This window comes from Artibeus jamaicensis, unplaced genomic scaffold (assembly GCF_021234435.1).
Source record: "Artibeus jamaicensis isolate MK-2021 breed Jamaican fruit bat unplaced genomic scaffold, CSHL_Jam_final contig_464, whole genome shotgun sequence".
NCBI lineage: Eukaryota > Metazoa > Chordata > Mammalia > Chiroptera > Phyllostomidae > Artibeus > Artibeus jamaicensis.
In genome coordinates this window covers 12706589-12720100 of record NW_026521842.1, presented here as the reverse complement: position 1 = coordinate 12720100, position 13512 = coordinate 12706589, and positions in this window count along the sequence as shown.

Below are 13512 nucleotides of genomic sequence, written 5' to 3'. Positions count from 1 at the left end.
AGCCTAGAATCCCCAGGTGTTATATCTGAGACTCCATCAACCTGGCTAACATTGTTTGCCCCACCCTGCAGAACCCTGAAGCTCTGCCCCTCCCAACTTATGGGTCCACCCAAGCTGTTAAGTGGCTTTTCCACATAAATGGCCTGTCTTGGCTCATGCTTTACAACTTAAATTCTCTGAAGCAACAGCCAGCATCAGCCAGCCCACAGGCCTCGTACCTCTTGTTAATGGTCTCAGGTCTGGCTAACTAGCAGCAGCCAGCCTAGGTTTACAGCTTGGCTTTGCCTGGGAACTGCCAAGCCCAACACAAGCAGCAGCCACCTTCAGATTGCTCTGTAGCTCATGCAGGGTGGCCCTGGGCAGAACTTGGGTGGGGGCTGAACTTGGCCTGTACTACCCAGGAAACCCCAGATCCTGCATACCCAGTGGACAGCTACAGACCATGTTGGAACACCACCACCCTGCCCCTGCACACCTGATCCTCCAGAGGGGAGGTTGGTGGTCAGTGGTCACAGTCAGTCCTTGGAGCTGACTGGCCTGGGTAAACCCCTCCTATTGACCTGCCAATAGCAATCAAGGCTCAACTACAAGAGGGTGTGCTCAACCTGCACAGAGGGTATACCTCAAGTACCCAGCTTCAGTGATAGGGCAGGCTGTGTCACTGGACCCTACAGGACACCTACTACATTAGACCATGCTACCAAGACGGAGTCATAGCAGCTCTACCTAATACATAGAAACAAATACAGGGAGGCTGCCAAAATGAGGAGACAAACAAAGCCCAAATGAAAGACCAGATGAAAAATTTCAGAAAAGATCTAAACAAAATGGAGATAAGCAATCTATCAGGTGCAGAGTTCATAACATTGGTTTTAAGGATGCTCAAGGAGATTAGTGAGGACCTCAACAGCGTAGAAAAGATCTAGTCAGAAAAGAAGTATACACTAACTGAAATCAAGAACAATTTACATGGAAACAACAGTACGATGGATGATGCTAAGAGTCAAATCAATGATTTGGAACATAAGGAAGCAAAAACAAACATCAGAACAACAAGAATAAAAAAGAATCCATGCCCTGGCTGGTGTAGCTCAGTGGATTGAGTGTGGGCCTGCATACCAAAGGATCGTGGTTCGATTCTCAGTCAGGGCACATGCCTGGGTTGCAGGCCAGTTCCCAGCAGGACCCATGAGAGGTAACCATACACTGATATTTCTTTCCTTCTCTTCCCCTCTAAAGATAAATAAATAAAATCTTTTTTTAAAATTTTTTAAAAAGATTTTATTTATTTATCTTTAGAGGGGAAGGGAAGGAGAGAGGGAGAGAAACATCAATGTATGGTTGCCTTTCGTGCATCCCCTGCTGGGAACTGGCCTGCAGGGAACCGGCCTGCAACCCTGGCATGTGCCCTGACTGGGAATCGAACCGCGATTGTCTGGTTCGCAGGCCCGCGCTCAATCCACTGAGCTACACCAGCCAGGGCATAAATAAAATCTTAAAAAAAAAAAGAATACCAAAAAACCCCTTCTCCAAAAACCCCACATATAATGTAAGCAGCCTCTGAGACAACTTCAAGAGCTCCAATATACACATCATAGGGGTGCCAGAAGGAGAAGAAAAAGATCAAGAAATTGGAAATCTATTTGAAAAAAATAATGAAAGAAAACTTTCTTAGTTTGGTGAAGGAAATAAACATGCAAATCCAGGAAGCACAGAGTCCCAAACAAGATGGATGCAAAGAGACCCACTCCAAGATATAATTAAAATGCCAAAGGTTAAAGATAAATAATCTGAAAAGTAGCTAGAGAAAAAAAGTTAGTTACTTACAGGGGAGTTCCCATAAGACTGTCAGCTGATTTCTCAAAAGAAATCTTGCAGGCTAGAAGGGATTGGCAAGAAATATTCAAAGTCATGAAAAGTGAAGACCTACAGCCAAGATTGCTTTATGCAGAAAAGATATTATTTAGAATTGAAGGGCAGATAAAGAGCTTCCCAGACAAGAAAAAAACTAAGGGAGTTTATCATCACAACCATTATTATATGAAATGTTAAAGGGACTTAATTTAAGAAAAAGAGGAAGATCAAAACTATGAACATTAAAATGGCAATAAATACATATCTATCAACAACTGAATCTGAAAAACAAACTAAGCAAACAAGAAGAATAGAGACAGAATTATGGATACAGAGAACATTTTGATAATTGCCAGATCAGGGTGGGATAGGGGAATGAGTGAAGAGATGGAGGGTATTAAGAAGTACAAATAAGTAGTTACAGAATAGCCATGGTGATGTAAAATACAGCATAGGAAATGGAGTAGCCAAAAAACTTACGTGCGTGACCCATGGACATGAACAAAGGTGTAGGGATTGCCTGAAGGAGTGGAGGGTGCTGGGTTGAGGAGGGCAAAAGGGAAAAAATTGGGGTAACTGTAATAGCATAATTAACAAATATAATAAAAAACAGAATGGTTTCCCAGTTTTTAGATTAACCTGTTTATAATAAAGTAAATTTTATGGATATGTGTATATATACATGGAAAACCTAAAAACTCAAATATGAGCATTAGACTACATCAATGATTATGTGGTATTTGTATATATTTCCTTGTAATTTGGCATATTTAATTAGTGAAAGGAAAAATATGCATGAAAAATACTCAGTATTATGGACCTATCCTATCATGTAATCATTCCTTTTTCATGGATACTGAGGTAGTTTTTAGTTCCCAATCGAACCCTCAGAGCTTCAGGAAAAAGCTCAATTTTATGAACTTAAGACATTAGGAAATATAGCATTCCTTCATTTTCTACGTGACAAACTAGTTTTAAGTTTGCCTTCTCATCTTGCCAGAAGGGAAAGAAGTGCCAATGTGTCCCTTGTAGACCTGTTCTCACTTGACTTTGACTCTAGTTTGTAGATTTTCCAGATGCTGGAGGACATAGTGATTACACAGAAGAGGTCATATTTGTCAGTAAAATGCTTTTGTTCAATAGGGTTCAGCAGACGTGTCCACTGCCTAATGCCCGAGGTGCTTCCAGAGTCAGTATGGTGCTTGGAAATAATCCTTTACTCAGTGAAGTGAGTGCAGAAAATAACCACTGCCCATAACACGGGGTAAAACCTTTATTTGGGTTTCCAAGTGGTCTCTCCTCCCCCCTGCAATAGTCTTGTCCTGAAGAGGATGACTTCATTATTTCTCATCCTTTAAATTGCACTGAACCTGCCTCTAAAGAAAAGAGGTCTGTACCCAGTTCTGTGAGAATGATGTCATCTTCCTTCTGAAAGTGAGCTTTGCATCATGTGGAGCAGAGCCAAAAATCTTCAATGAGGCACATCTGGGATCCTGAAGTGTCCTTTTCCTGTGATTAGGACTCAGAGAAGGTTGTACCTTTTCCTGAAAATTTTAGGGACTGTAGGAGTTGGCCTGAAGGCTTGGGGTTTCTAATTGACAGTGACCAGAGGGGAGGGAGGAGGGGGATAATAGGGGAAAAAGGGGAAGGGTCTAGTGAAGGAACATGTATAAAGGACCCAGGGACAAAGATAGTGGTGGCGGGAGGATTGAATGTGGGAGTGAGTGGGCAGGGCAGGGAAAGTAATGGTGGAAAAATGGGGACAATTGTAATTGAACGATAATAAAAGATAAAAAAATAAAGGCTGAGGTTTCTTCAAGGAGATGAGATGGTTCTCCAGCTGACCTTGTATGGTGTGTGACTCAGTGTATCTCTTTCTGAGGGTCTCATTGGCAATCAGAACCTGGCAGCACTCATCCCATTATTGCATAATGTAAGATATATCCATCTGATCCAGATCCTGTGATTGGTGGTTTTTTGTGTGTGTGTGTGTTCAGGATGATGCTGAAAATAGTCTTTCAGCTGTAGTACTTCTGTGGCAGTCTGTTCTTTGTGATTCTGGCATTGGTCTTGGCTTTGGGGTCAGAGAGTAGTGTGAATATTGAGGAGCCCCCTCCTGGAGATAGTGGCGAGTAGTTTGCAAGTGTCAGAGTAAAGGGAGAGTTCTGTCCTCCCTGCACAGCCTGCATGGGCTGCACCATCATGACACTTGTCCTTGGCTGATACAGGGACAAAGGACACGTGGTATAGGAGGAAGGAAAATTATGAGACCAGCCTGGGAGAGTGGACAGGTTGCTTTGGTGCCCCTGAATTGTCAGATCTGGTGTCCCATTTGGGCCATCTACCAAGGAAATCACAGGCTTACTTCTGCCGTACCGTGGGTATAGAGATCTTTGGTTCTGAAACCACATGTATGAGAGGAAAAGGGGGAGACATGGACATCATAAGACAAGCAATTCTGGCTGTTTCTCATACTGTGTAAAACAAAGGGAGTATTAATTAGGCCTTAATATCAGCATGGTTATATACATATGAACATTCAAAACAATTGAGGTCATATCATACTCAGCAATAGATTAATTGAAACTGGCTTAAAAGTGCATGTTTCAGAATACTTTTAATTACAATAATGGGTTAACAAACAAGTTCTCTTGATCAGGGTGACATTTTCCTCTTCTTTGATGATCTATGCATAAGAATAGAATATAAGAATCTCATATATACCTGTATAAATCTGAACAAGGGTTAGTAAGTCTTTGAGGGTTTCTATGCTGATAAACCTATGAATGTGCTTTCTAGTATGTGCATTTAACATATATTAATTAAACCACTATTCCCATAATTTAGGTAGAAGGAGCTCAATGGGGGTGATTTTGTTTCTCAACTGAAGACATTTGACACGTTTATAGATTTTGGGGGGAAGTCACAAATGGTGGGAGGGTAAGTGGACAGCGTATCTGGTTGGTAGAGGCCAGAAATGCTGGAAAATATTCTACTAGGCACAGGATTGCCCGATATAGTAGAATTCTCTGACCCAACATGACAACAAAAAATCTGACAGTGTTTTAAAAATAGGTATCTACTTTCACATTTTCCCACATTTTTGCTGCTGGTGATTTTAAATGGACACACCACTGACAATCTGATGTGAAAATTCTTCCTTTTGTCTTTACCATCCTGTGCCTTTGCCCCTTGATGACTGATAATTCAAGTTAGATCAACTCTTTTCCAGAAGCCTTTGAGGGGGCAATATCATAGATATTTAGTGCCATAGACAGAACTTACTTGAATTCTTAATTCCAGAATGCCTGTTTGTTTAGCCAGTACTTTCCTGGTTGCAGTATCAGGGAATTGGTTCCTGTCTGTGGCTTGAACTACGATGTTTGATTGAGACCTTCTGATGGGTGTCTGGTTTTATCTGGCTTCTTTTGGTAAGTATTCCAAAGAATAACACAGGGACAAAAGGAAGCTTCTAGGACAGTTTTCACATTTGAACTGGAAACTGAAATTGAGAAGATAAGGCTGACCATACTTCTATTGGCAACATCAGGGACATAAAGATATTTTTCAAACCCTTACATTCGTCCTCATTTTTTCTTATCTCAGGTATGATTTTTTCAAATTTAATTCTATTTTAATTGTTCAGGTACAGTTTTCTGCCTTTTACACCCATCCCAGCCCACCCTCCAGCCCTCCCCACCTCCCTCCTGTTTTCACCCTGCCTTGTTATTGTCCATGTGTCCTTTATACTTGTTCCTTGATTTTTTCTTTGTCTTTTTTTTTTTTTAAGATTTTATTTATTTATCTTTAGAGAGGGAGAGAAATATCAATGTATGGTTGCCCCTCGTGTGTCCCCTGCTGGGAACTGGCCTGCAACCCAGGCATATGCCCTGACTGGGAATTGAACCGCGATCCTCTGGTTCATAGGCTCCTGCTCAATCCACTGAGCTATACCAGCCAGGGCTTGATTTTTTTTTTTCTTAAGCTATGGAGATGTCTCTCAGCCAGGAGATCTCTGAGCTTATTGCTATGAGCTTTTCTCTAAATAGGCTTTGATAATAACATGGGATTCTTTCGCATTTTCCAGAAAGAATTTTGGCTTCTATTATATTTCGTAGGTATCTAATCCTTTGCATTTCTCCTGGTCTTCATGTCTGTTTTCTTTCTTTTTTTTTTAAAGATTTTACTTATTTTGAGAGAGGGAAAGGGAGGGAAGAAGAGAGGGAGGGAAACATCAGTCTGGGAGAGGGAGAGGGTTGCCTCTCGTGTGCCTCTTACTGGGGACCTGGCCCACAACCCAGGCATGTGCCCTGACTGGGAGTTAAACTGGCAACCCTTTGATTCACAGGCTGGCATTCAATCCACTGAGCTACATCAACCAGGGCCATGTCTTGTTTTGAAGAATTCTCCCATACCTTTCTTTGAAGGTATCTAAGAAAATCAGGTATTTGGTGAAAATTATTATTTTTCTATAAATCAGGTATCTGGTGAAAATTATTATTTTTTCTTATATAGTTCAAGGAGGACTTGATGTCTCCACTGAAGCTGCGGCGCCTCCCTTTCTAACTATGCTTTTATCTGACTGCAGTGAAACTTGCCCAGTTTGAAGATGCTTCAGATTCCTCCTTTCAGTTCCTATGAGATTGGTTTCTTTCTTTCTTCAAGAATTTTTAAGTAAGTACTTAACTTAGCCACATCAGTCATTGTCTTTAAAACTCCCTTTGTTTCATCTTCCACATGGTCTCTGTTTTTTGGTGAATTTATTACATCCAATTCTCACCACCCATGTTTTCTCCAGGAGCAGAAGTCTGATCTTTCGTATTCCACAATGTTAATCCAAAAGTTTGATCTGGCTTTTTTCTTGGAGTTTTGTAATATTCTTTTATTATGTATGTAAATGTATTCCCTCTTGTTTACTCATTTTCTTTTTCTTTTTCAATTTTAAAATATATTAATTATACTATTCCAGTTGTCCCATTTCCCCCCTTTACTCCTCTCCACCCTGCACACCCTCTCCCACCCACATTCCTGCCACTTTAGTTCATGTCCATGGGTTGTACATACAATTTCTTTGGCTTCTACATTTCCTATATTATTCTTACCCTCCCCCTTTCTATTTTCTACCTACTTTCTATGCTACTTATTCTCTGTACCTTTTTCCCCTCTCCCACTCCCCTGTTGTTAACTCTTCATGTGATCTCCATTTCTGTGCTTCTCTTCCTGTTCTAGTTATTTGCTTAGTTTGCTTTTATTTTTGTTTTAGGTGTGGTTGTTAATAACTGAGTTTGTTGTCATTTTACTGTTCATATTTTTAATCTTTTTCTTAGACAAGTCCCTTTAACATTTCATATAATAAGGGCTTGGTGATGATGAACTCCTTTAACCTGACCTTATCTGAGAAGCACTTTCTCTGTCCTTCCATTCTAAATGATAGCTTTGCTGGATAAAGCAATCTTGGTTGTAGGTCTTTGGATTTCATGACTTGGAATACTTCTTTCCAGCCCCTTCTTGCCTGTAAGGTCTCTTTTCAGAAATCAGCTGACAGCGTAATGGGAACTCCTTTGTAGGTGACTGTCCCCTTATCTCTTGCTGCTTCTAGGATTCTCTCCTTCATTTTAATCTTGGCTAATGTAATTATGATGTGCCTTGGTGTGTTTCTCCTTGGTTCTACCTTTTTTGGGACTCTCAGGGTTTCCTGGGCTTCCTGGAAGTCTATTTCCTTTGCCATATTGGGGAAGTTCTCCTTTATTATTTGTTCAACTAAGTTTTCCACTTGTTGCTCTTCCTCTTCTGCTTCTGGTACCCCTATAATTTGGATATTGGAACGTTTAAAGATATCCTGGAGGTTTCTAAGCCTCTCATTTTTTTTTGAATTCTTGTTTCTTCATTCTTTTCTGGTTGGATGTTTCTTTTTTCCTTCTGGTCCACACTGTTGATTTGAGTCCAATTTCCTTCCCATCACTATTGGTTTCCTGTACATTTTCCTTTATTTCACTTAGTGTAGCCTTCACTTTTTCATCTAATTTGCGACCAAAATCAATCAATTCTGTGAGCTTCCTGATCACCAGTGTCTTGAACTGTGCATCTGATAGGTTGGCTGTCTCTTCATTGCTTAGTTGTATTTTTTCTGGAGCTTTGATCTGTTCTTTCATTTGGGCCATTTTTTTTGTCTTGCTGTACCGGTTACATATTAAGGGGCAGAGCTTTGGGTATTCACTGGGGCGGGGCAATCCACGTTGCTGTGTTGTGACACTGTCTGTAGGGGAGGAGTCTGAGAGAGAGCAATGGCACTTGCTCTGCTCTGTGCTGGATTTCAGTTACTTCCCCTGCTTCCCACAAGCAAATTGAGCCCTTCTGGCTCTGATTCCCATGTGGGTGGGTTTGTGTACATTCTAGGACCCTGTGGGTCTGTCCAACAAATTCTCCTGTGAGGCTGGGAGTCTCTCCCGCTGCCTCAACCCCCACAGGTGTTTTCAATCAGTGGTTTGAGGCTTTAGTTCCTCGAGCTAGGACCCTGGGTTGTGTGGTCTGTCTGGCTCCTCAGTTGTTTCTCTTGGTTTATCTGCACGTGATTGGGGGACTGCCCAGTCTGCAGTGGGCCGTGTGGCTGTGTCCACCCGCTGCTGCCTTGCCAGCCAGCTGCAACCTTGTGTGCCCCGCTCCACTATCTGTCACATCACTGGGTCCACCGCTGCTACCTCACCTGCCCCAGTCCTCTAACAGTTGCCTTGGCATCAGTCCTCTCCACCCGGCCGCCCATCTCCACCCCTCCTATTGGTCTGGATGAATGTGTCTTCTTTACCTCCTTGGTTGTCGGACTTCCACACAGTTCAGTTTTCTGTCAGTTCTGGTTGTTTTTTTATTTTTAAATTGTTGTTGTCCCTCTTTTGGTTATGTGAGGAGGCACAGTGTGTCTATCTATGCCTCCATCTTGGCTGGAAGTCTCTTGTCTTTTCTACTCATTTTCTTGATGGATTTTGAAGAATCAGCACCAGTAGCAGCTACTTGACTTTAGATGTCCTCTGCCTATACCTTCTATAAATTTAGCTCCTAAAATTGGTCTATGATATAACTTGAATTGAATTTTGTATATGTTGTATACATATATTTTATTGTCTCAGTACCATTTGTTGAAAGGTTATCTTTTCCCCATCAAACATTCTTGGTGGAAAATCAATTTATATGTATGAGTCTATTTCTGTATTCTGTTCTGTTGATCTATTTATTTATCTTTATACCAATTGTATTGTTTTGGTCACTGTGACTTTGTATTAAGTCTTGAAATCAAATAGGTTAAGTTCTCCAACTTTGTTCTTCCTTTTCAAAACCAGTTGGATATAAAACAGGCATTTCTCAACCTTGTCTCTGTTGATATCTGTACAGGGTCACCTTCTATGGGAGCTATCTAGACCATGTAGGATGTTTAGCAGCATCTTCTTCTCTGTCTGGTAGGTGCCAGTAGCATCCTTCCCTACCATTACAATGAAAAATGTCTCTAGAATGTCAGCATCATGGCTGTATAAGATGTCCCTTGTTTTAGTCCTTCCAAACAATAAAAATTTGGTGCACATCCATGGGCAAAAGTGCCTTTGTGGGATCCAGCACCATATGCTAAGGGACTCAGGAGAAGTCTCACACAACTGTGCATCAGGTAATAGGCAGACTGACTGTGGTCCTGGTTGTGGACATTGCAGTGGCCTGTGAACCAGCCCCAGTCCCTCTGGGCTGTAGTCCAGGCGCCTCTGCAAACACTGATGAGAGAGCCTTTGTGGAAGTCCAAGGTTCCAGAACAGAAGTTCCAGCACACCATTGGAACAAAAGATTAAAAAATTACAAGTTTGGATGCACTGGAGTGGATAAGAATAGCTTGACTTTACTCATATCACTCCTTCCCCAAGGCAGCACAGTTTAGGGCCAAGAGATATTTTTTAGGCCTGTGATTTCTCCCATGGAGGAAAAGGAGGGTATAGGAGTGAGCACCTGCTTCTTCAGCTGTGTGAGATGTTGCCAGAGAGGCTCATTTTCTCCTTCCCCATCTAGAGGACAAAATCATAAGCCAAGTGACTGGGAGGTGGAAAGAATCTGGGAGAGAGAGAGATGGGACTCTCAGAGGGCATTAAAGGGATGCAGATCTTATAACTACATACCAGACTCCATCAACAGGCCTGACCATGAGCTGCTAGGAACACCTCACTGCAGATCCCACCCCCAGCTGGCCCAGGTGGACCCCCAGTGCTCTGCATGCCTTGCTATGAACAGCAGTTTTAGGTTTATGGAAAAATTGAGCATAAAGTACAAAGAGTTTTTATAAACACACAGTTTATAACATACAGTTTCCTCTATAATTGACATCTTGCATTAGAATGGCACATTTCTTAAAAATGATGAGCAGATATTGACACATGATCAATAAGAGTCCACTAGCTCCCCCACATTCCTTTCCTTGCACTGTGGCCTGGGATCTCTTTGAGGGCAGTAATCTGGAGACAGTTGTAGGGCTGACCTTGTTTGTTTTCTGTTTCCCAAAACCGCTGTCCTTTGTTGCTTGTTTTCCACTGTCTTTCACACCACTGTGTGCTTATTTTGTCATTTTTTTCCCTGGTGGGTGGGAAAATTGGTTCCTGTTATTCCATCATGGCCAGAAGTTAAGGTCCTGTTCCGTAACAGGATTATTTTGTTACTGTATTTTGAGATCTACCATTAGGTGGCAGTATGAGACAGCAAAGATGCTGTTTAGAAAAGGCACCACACAAAGCATTTCTAGGTGCTTTTAAAAGATATATGAAGTTATATATTTGGGGAAGATGGCATCCCCCAAATTGAATGGGCTACCACAGAGGCTTGGAAAAGTGGATTCATAACCAGAAGGGGAAACTGGAGAACGGAGCATGTTAATGCAACCCTGGACCTGATCGAGGGCAGCATGACTGACTATACAACAAAGAAGACTTTTGATCCATGGGTCATCATTTGGGCCAGAGACCTAACAAAACTATTAATAAGGAGCGTTTCATTTGAATAGTATGGAATCTTCAGGATGATTTTGTATGTGACATCATTAAAATAGGTTCGTTAAAACCTTAATCATTGTATTTTCTCAACTCTTGTTTAATTGTTAAGGTTTTTAAAAAAAAGATTTTTAATTATTTTTAGAGAGAAGGGTAGGGAAGGAGAAAGAGAGGAAGAGAAACATCAATGTGTGGTTGCCTCTGACTGGGAATCAAACCGGAGACCCTTTGGTTCGCAGCCCACGCTCAGTCTATTAGGCTATATCAGCCAGGGCTAATCATTAAGATTTTAATATTATAAATTGGATGAATAGTCTCCATAGTATCTAGAACTATTTTTCAAACCTCGTTTAAGCCTCTAAAAGGCCCAATGACTGAAACTGTGTTTCCCTGAAACATAATGTAAGTTTGTTCAGAGTACCAGTGCTTTCAATGTAGATCCTTTGGGACCAGTAAGCCATTGTCTTCTTTTTACAAATTGTCTTTATTTCTTACTAAAGAGCCTGTTTTAATGATGTCACATGTAACATCATCTGGAAGAATTTATATTGTTCAAATGAAATACTCCCCTTGTGCACTGTTGGTGGGAATGCAGACTGGTGTAGCCACTGTGGAAAGCAGTATGTAGTTTCCTCAAAAAGTTAAAAATGGATCTGCCTTATGCCTCAGTGATTCCATAGTCTTCTGAGACTATATCTGAAAGAATGTATGCACCCTTATGTTCTCTGCAGTGTTATTTACAATAGCCACGATTTGGAAGCAGCCCAAGTGCCCAATAGTAGAGGAGCAGTTAAAAAAAGTTTACACAATGTAATACTACTTGGCTGAAAAGGAAGGAAATCTTACCCTTTGCAACAGTATAAGTGCACCTAGAGGGTATTACACTAAGTGAAATAAGCCAGAGAAAGACAAATGTCATGTGATTTCACTTGTATTTGGAATCTAATGAACAAAATAAATGAACACACAAGATAAAAACAGACTCACAGATACAGAAACAAACAGCTGTCAGAAGGGTGGGGGTGGAGGGGCTGGGTGAAAATGGTGAAAAGATTAAGCAAAAAATGGTGATTGCCAGAGTGAGAGGTAGGAGAAAATAAAGGGGAGTAAATTGGTGATAGAAGGAGGCCTAAGTTGGGGTGGTGAACACAATAGGATATACAGATGATGAGTTATAGAATTGTACCCCTGGAACCTATATAATTTTGTTAACCAATGTCACCCCAATAAACTCAATAAGAGAAAAAAGCCAAAAAACGGTAAATAGTAAATAAGTAAAATATGTATCAAATGATGTTTCATTTTTCATATGCTATGAGTCTGGCCCTAAAAGAAATGCAATTAATTTCTAAATTTTACTTATTATTTTTCTATTTCAAAGATTTTATTTATTTATTTTTAGAGAGAGGGGAAAGGAAGAGAGGGAGAAAAACATCTGTGTGGCTGCCTCTCTTGCGCCCCCTACTGGGGACCCAATCCACAACCTGGGCATGTGCTACAACTGAGAATCAAACCAGTGACTCTTTGGATTGCAGGCCCACACTTAATCCACTGAGCCACACCAGCCAGGGCTATTTCTAAATTTTAATAAACTCAGAATAACACATAAAATATTGGCTCAGCGTGCCCTCCCTTGGGGGAGCACATCTGAGCCTTTCCCTTCCCCCTCTTCCCCGCTCTAGGTGTGTTACCTTTGCCTTTCTGTCTCCTAAGCTGCAAGGGTCCTTCTTTTCCTTCTGTAACTTTTTTTCTGAGCCTGTGCTGTCCAGCTGGCTCATTTCTACTACCTCCATAACTTTCTAAATAAACTTTCTCTTATAATTAAAAAAAAATGTCTAGTCATGATTACTTTCTGAAGACAAGTCAAAAGTAGTGACAGAAAGTGGAAGCAATAATGGCTAAACAAGCAGAAGCTTTCACTAAGAGACAAGAAGAAACAGCTTTTATTCCACCTAAAGGAATCTTCTTTAGGTTCCTAAAAAGGAATCTAAAGAATCTTCTGCTGAAACTAAAATCGATATGGCTGCTATCAAGAAAATGATTAGTAAAGCAAAGAGTAAGAAACTGGGAGCTCTTAAAGCTGAAGAAGCTAAGCTTAAAATGGAAGCAGAAGAAAAGAAAAAACAAGTAATACACACATGTACAAACTGCCCACTCCTTGACAAACTAGAACTTACTAAGCTATCTTCTTTTGTTAAGGATTTTGAGATACTAGGGCATTAGTTGCCTAATGTGTAAGAAGTAATACTCCAGTTACTTTTTTCTGAGTTTGTTTTGTTCTTTGTAAAAGTGTTTATGTACATATATACAGTGGTTCTTTATAAATCATTATATTCTTCATGTGTTTTTTGAAAAAATTTGTACTAGAGAGGGGTATACATGTCTTTCTGTACATTGCACCGACTCTATTCCAGGCAGGCAGGCTTTGTCTAGCATGATTTTAGGGGTAACTGTTTAGATTGTTCATGTAGATAGAGATTTGTGAAATGTGGCTATTGTAGATAATTGTCCATCAAATTGAATGTCTGATGCCATTGATTAGTTTTAAATACAAGTATGTCCTAGCATTTAGTTTTGAGGAAAATAAATGCAGATCTTTTTGTGCTCTATTTTTCTGATAATAACAACAGAAACAATATATTTGGTATTA